Source organism: Urocitellus parryii, chromosome 7 (assembly GCF_045843805.1).
Source record: "Urocitellus parryii isolate mUroPar1 chromosome 7, mUroPar1.hap1, whole genome shotgun sequence".
Lineage (NCBI taxonomy): Eukaryota > Metazoa > Chordata > Mammalia > Rodentia > Sciuridae > Urocitellus > Urocitellus parryii.
Window position 1 is genome coordinate 138017386 of NC_135537.1, and position 6193 is coordinate 138023578.

General features: G+C 42.9%; 1 protein-coding gene across 5 annotated transcripts in view; it reads left to right on the forward strand.

Moving 5' to 3' along the window:
* Positions 1 to 6193, forward strand: part of Smg6 (SMG6 nonsense mediated mRNA decay factor) — a 233327-nt gene that overhangs the window by 64979 nt on the left and 162155 nt on the right. The window contains exon 1 of one of the 5 annotated variants that reach the window (XM_077801320.1): positions 598 to 655. The exons of the other annotated variants lie outside the window; for them this stretch is intronic. The gene's annotated coding sequence lies outside the window, so the exon portion shown is untranslated. Of the gene's footprint in view, positions 1 to 597; positions 656 to 6193 lie in introns of those variants that run through there. 5 annotated transcript variants of the gene reach the window in all.

A 6193-nucleotide genomic window follows, 5' to 3' on the forward strand; every position in this document is an offset into this window, starting at 1 on the left:
CTTTCCTATGCTACTTTATCCCTACCCTTGCCCCTGCCAAACACAGATACTCTGCCCCTACCCCTCAGTTGCCTTTCAGATCTTTAGTTTACTCTCCAAAATCAATAAGACTCTCTAGTGCTTGGGTGGGATAGGAGGAGGGAATCATGGGTGTAGAGCTTAATTTGCAATCCCAAAGATGCTGTTGCACATCTGGCTGTGCTAAAGGCAGCAGCAAGGCCTCTTGGAGGCTGCAGACCCAGAGCCTCTCCCAGGGGAGAGACATTGCTGAAATGTTTCATTGCAGAGACCATACGCTTGGCAGGGATTGGGAATAGCTGTTTCTGGACGCATGTACCCTGTTTGTTCAATATGGAAAAGTCTAGTTCCCTATGGGATATCCCTTGTGGGATCCTGCCAGAGAATAAGAACAGAGAATTGATGAGCTTTGGTGACTCAAATCTGGAAGCACAAAAACCACCAGACCCAGAATTTGGCTAGTATACTGATGTGCATTCTGAAGTGCTTTTCTGAACACTTTTGGGGTTTTTTTTGATAGGGGTTGGGGGAGGGGAGGAAGGAGGGGCAGATTGGTTGGGTTTTTAAATGTTCTGATGACCAGGTCACAGTTGAAGGATATTACCAGGATCCCTTCCTTTCCTTCCACTTCACTTAGGTAAGGATGATGTGGTTTGACTTGATGGAAATATGCAATGTGGGGTGACATTATTTTGTGTGTTTCTTTGCAGCATTTGATTCATGCTGCCAAGGAATAATTTCAGAGCATGGACAGAGTATTTGGTCTCAGGGCTATAAGGTTATTATCTGAAATGCCAGGAAGTGGAAATCGCCCCATGGAGACTCTATTGTAAAGTAGATCTGGTGTTTCTGGACAAAGTGCTGCTGGCTTTCTTGTTACATCTTTTCTCAGAGCTTTTTCTTGTCCTGAACTTGATTTATTTCCCTTTCCATTTGTATTAAGGGGTTATTCTCAACTTTCTGATGGTGGGGAATTTCTTCTCTGATGAGTGAGTATGCCACACTTCCCCTGGAAACAGGGTTTCTTTTGGGTCTCGGCAAGGTCCTGAGCTAGTCTGCCTGAGTTTTTAATCACTTCTGAATCCCAGAGGACTTTGTCCTCTCAGGCTGCCTGCTACAGTATTTAGAATTCCCCACAGAAAATATGATGCAGAAGCTTAGGAGCCTTTTGATCTTGTCTAATTATTCCTGAGACAGCTATTTGTTTAAATGGTGAGGAAGCATGGTGTCCTGAGGAGCAGTGCTGGTTTCCAGGAAGAAGGAAATAAAGTTTCTAAAGTGCTGTCCTGGTGAGGTTATACAATCCAAAGGGGAGGGAGATTGTGCTACCAAGACAGAAACTCACTGGACTCTGATGTGAGGCCTCCTGAGGTGCCTTCCTATGCAGTTTCCTCTCTCCTACCAAAACAACCCACCAAGTTTCAAGTTCTACCTGTCACTTGCTGCTGCCGAGATTATTGTTTAGCATCAAATGACCTGCAGCCTCTGTAGATAGGAATGTAAAGGAACTGCAGCCCTTGCCTATGGAGCAACAGTTTTTAGTAGTTTTTGCTCCATGGAAAGGAATACTTAGGCCTTTTCATGGGCCACCAGTGAGTCCTTTTCTTGTAGCTGTTTTTAATTAAAAGTAAAGAAAATACAGGTAGAAAGAAGGTGAATACAAAAAAAGAAACAGGTGGTGGTTCCTCTATTTAAGGCCAGGGTACTTTTCTTAGACTATCTCCTGATTGGTCATAAGGAGGACCCTTTAGCTAGGAATGGCATGTTAATTAAAAAGCCTATTCTTGTGACCTGAGTCTTTATTCCTGTCCTTGTCTGGACTCTTACCTCTAAAGGCAGGAGGAGCCCGAGTTGAGGTGGTCAGAGTCTCCAAGGGTGTTTCAGGAAAAACAGCCCAGGCCACAGGATATAACACTCAGCTAGGACACAGAGCTCTGTGGACATGCTGCCAAGTACCCGGTGTGCAGCTGAGGCAGCCGTCCAGACCCCACTGTGTGGGCTGCCATTGGGAGAGGGGTGAGCAGAGCACTCAGCAGGGCTGGTTGGTGGGAAGATGCACTTTTCCATTTCCCAGCACATGAGTCATCTTCTCTGGGCCCCTGTGCTGTGCTTGCACGGACAGTGGCAAGAAGGGGGTGTTGTGGCTGAGTAGCAGCATCTGTGCCGGGGGTGGAGAGGGAAGGGGGTTGGGGAGAGGGTAGAGATTTAAATCCTTCACTAATCAGCAGCAGTTTGAATCACATTTTTATGAGTAAGGAAGTGATAAATCTGCCCTGTGTGTTCAGCCCCCAAGTCCTGTCAGCCAGTGCCCTTCTAAAGGCCAGTCTGCATGCTATCAAAGTCGCCACCCAGCCATGGTCCCTGGCTGTCTGAAACCAGGAAGCAAGACCTGATGCTTCCTGGCCCTCCCAGGTGCTTGGGGTCTATGGTGATTTGGCAGTCATTACAAGTTACAGAACATCTGGACCATCATTTTTCTTTCTATTTCTTCTTGGACATATCCTTTTGGGTGGGTGTTTGCATATGTCAGTTCCTGGACTCTGTGCAGGAGAGCATTCCAGCCTGAAGCAGAGGTGATCTTTTGGCCCACAAGAAAGTCCAGATCCTTTCAATCTGTGCCTGAGCCTTCCCCATAGATGTGGAGTCAGGAATATGATTTGGAGAGCAACAGAGAAGTCCTTATTTTAAAAAGTTTGTCCTCCTAATAACTTTAATGCTTTCATGAATCATTCTTTTTTTTTTTAATTATTCAGTGGCACCCTTGTATAGTTATTTCTTTTCACAATATCAGTAGTCCAGAGATAGAAATCATATTGTTATTAATACATTAGAGTGATTACTTTTCACTTATGCTTTCCTTGTGAACATAAAGCTGTTTAAAAGTCTTAGATGCTGCAGAAGGCAAAATGGAACAAAAAGTTAGGTGGTAGGGAGAGAATGGCATCTTTCTCCTTTTCCTAGGTTATGGTCTTGGAGCCAACCCTGTTTGTGGAGACAGAAGTTGTGAGGTCAGATTCTCCTCCTTTCCCATTCATTTGGGGGAAATGGGTTATTTTATGTCAATTAGCCAACTAAGCTTTCAGGTCTCAGTAGTGATCTTCACACTCATGGGTTCGGGAATATTGATGGGAATACCTTTATTTCTTTGAGATAGTTTGTGACAGAAAAATTTGAGGGATAGGACAAGGGATGTTTGGGAGCCCAGCATGGGGCCTGATATTTATTAGGCATTCAGTATTTGTTGAATGCATGGATGAGGAAGCTCACAGCTGTGGAAAAGCCAGCTCTAGTAAGCAGTGTGTTCCTTTATTTGGCCAGTGTCCAAGGCTGGTGGTGAGATAGGTGGTTCCCAGGGTGATGTCACAATTGGTAATCTCTCCAAGGCATCCCTACCCTGAAGGGAGAAAGGGCCTTCTCCATGTTCCTCAGTATTTAACACTTCAGTAGCCATCTGATTGGCTGATGTGATGCTGGAGGGTAAACTGGTTGATCTAAACCACAAGCACTCCAAGAATTTTAATTTTTTAAAAATTCCGTAATTTGAGGAAATAAAACTCTAGTTTCTTGAAGAGGAATAATTGAAGCAACATTTGTGGTGTAGGGCATCACTGAAACTCCGTTGCATCCCCCATCTGTGCCCAATTTGCTCCAATCTGGCTTCCTCCTCTTTTTCTCTTCCCCTTTTAGTCTCTCTCTTTAAAAAAAAAAAAAAAAGTTTTTATAATTTCTGGAATCAAAACCATCTCAGGCATACTGTTTTATTTTACTGTATTATTGGATTATACTTCCTATAAATCAGTGGATGTTACTCATTGGCCACCACTGGAATTAACTTCCCTTTTCTGTGCCCTTGGCCTCTTCTTTTTCCTCTTCTACCAGTTCATAGAGTATGTCTCCATTTAAGCCTTGCAGAAAAGCCCTAGTAGCAGCAAGAGGGCACCCAAGAGATAGTTCTTGTGTGTGTCCTTGGTATTGCCTGCTCTGAGGGAACATTTGGGGGCCAGAATTGAGGTAAAGTTTGACTAGCTTTCCTTTCATGATCATTTATGCTTGCTTTTTGTGGTATTTGTAATCCTGAATTGCAGGACATAGACGGAGTGCCTCATGTTTCAGGATGATGGAGTGCCTAGTGTTTCAGGGTGATAGACAGCTGTAGCTGTTTACATGGGCCTGATAGAGCTTTAACCCGTAGGTGTGAAATTCTACATGCCATTGTTATGAATGGGAGGTTACTCTAGTTGATAAATTTTGTTCACAGCCAGAATTTGTTGTCCAGCCTGCAATAACCTTGGAGACCTCACAGAAAAGCAGTTTGCTCCCTTGTGGCAATTCACTTCTGTCTGAGTTTCTTACCGAAGCAGAATGTATGAAGTGCTTAATCCTCTGCTTGTCAGAACAGTTGTACAGGAAATCCACCTTTCATAAGGGGTTAGGCTTGAGGTTAGCTGTGTAAACTGTCCTTCTCGTTCCTCCTTCTGTGTCTCTTTCTCCACAAGGATCCATAAGTAGATTTTTGCTGGTATTCAGTGCTACCTTGGCCCACATTTTTAGGACTCCACAGGTAAATTAATAGAGCTGGTGTGGCCAATGAATTTTGTGAGAAACAGATTCAAGGTCAGAATAAGTTAGACTTTGGAAGACAGGCCAGACTGTCCCTATGAGTGAGAGAGAACTACCCACAGGCTGCTTAGCGTAGACTTCTTTTCTTCTGTAGTGAACCATGGTTCTAGAGGTGGTTCCCTGGAAAAGAAAAAAGAGTGTAAAAAGTGACCTACCTATCTTTCTAATTTTTTAGTTCTTGGGTCCTTCTTGTTTCCATAATGAATTTTACTACAAATTAGTCTGAAGGAGAAGAAGAAAAGTTATGAAAAGCTAAAGAAATGAGAAAATTCAGTCGTCCTAGGAAACTTGGCCCCTTATTATATCTGTTGAAGAAGTGGGCTTTTTTTTTTTTTTTTTTTTTTTAAATCCCAAAATGAAAATGTGGTTTGGTGTTCCTGGCTGGTTTTGTGTGGAATGCAGAGGTGCACTATCCCACTGTTGCCCAGTGGCTATTGTGAGCTATATTTTATTTCTGTTGCCATATTATTTGAATTTATTTATTTATTTTTAACCCCTGAATGGACTTAGTTTGAAGAAGAAACACTGGGGGGAATTTTGGCAGAACTGCTTTCAGCTACCTCTTTTTGTTTGTTTGTTTTTGTTTTCCTTCCAGTAATTGGGATTGAGTTCAGATTGCCACTACCACTGAGTGACATACCCAAACATTTTTTATTTTGAGGCAGGGTCTCTGTAAATTTCCCAGGCTTGTCTTGAACTTGCAGTCCTCCCAGCCTCAGCCTCCCAAGTACCTAGAATTATGGGCATGCGCCACCATGCCCAGCTATTTCTTTTAAAGAATCTTTTCCGGGAAGTACAGTTCTAAATGTGTATTTTGAAGGGGAGGGGTTGGGGTAGGTACAGGCCTCAGGCAGATATATACTGCATGTTGAATACATAAGGGAAAGAATAGTAGTTTTTTAGACTGTAACCAATAATGACAGCAGCAGCAACCCTGATAACACATGATGATACTTTATAGCTACTACGTATGTGTTTCCATTTGATCCTTCTGTCAATTCTCTTGAGACAAGACTAGACAGATATTTTGTTTCCTGTTTCATAGATGAGAAGTGTATCAGAAAGGTTAAGTAACTTAAACAAGCTTGCACAGCGGGCAAATCACACCTCAGGCTCAAGTGTCCACCATTCTCCTGTCAGAAGACATTAAAAATTATCTGGACAGATAATGCAAGAATTTTTTATCTTCTCACTCTGAACAGTCTGCTATTTGATGAGGAAGGTGATCTGTGAATCATATCTGAGACCAGTAGAGTAACAGATGTGAGAGAGAATTGGAAGAAGGGTCAGAATTCTCCCAAGTGACTTGAGTCAGGGGAGAGGGGGATGGCAAGTAATAATGTAGCAAAAGGGTAGAATGTGGACAAATTAAGGTTGTGTGTGGTCCCTATTTACTTTTGTAATGAGTGTAGGGGAATCCCCCTCTCATAATGGAAAGCACTATTCATAGCCAGTTGGTGAAAGAAACATTAGGTCTTTTTCTTGGTTTAGGATATATATAGTATCTCTTAAAAATGGATTGGGTAGGGGGGGGGGCTGGGGTTGTGGCTCCTGG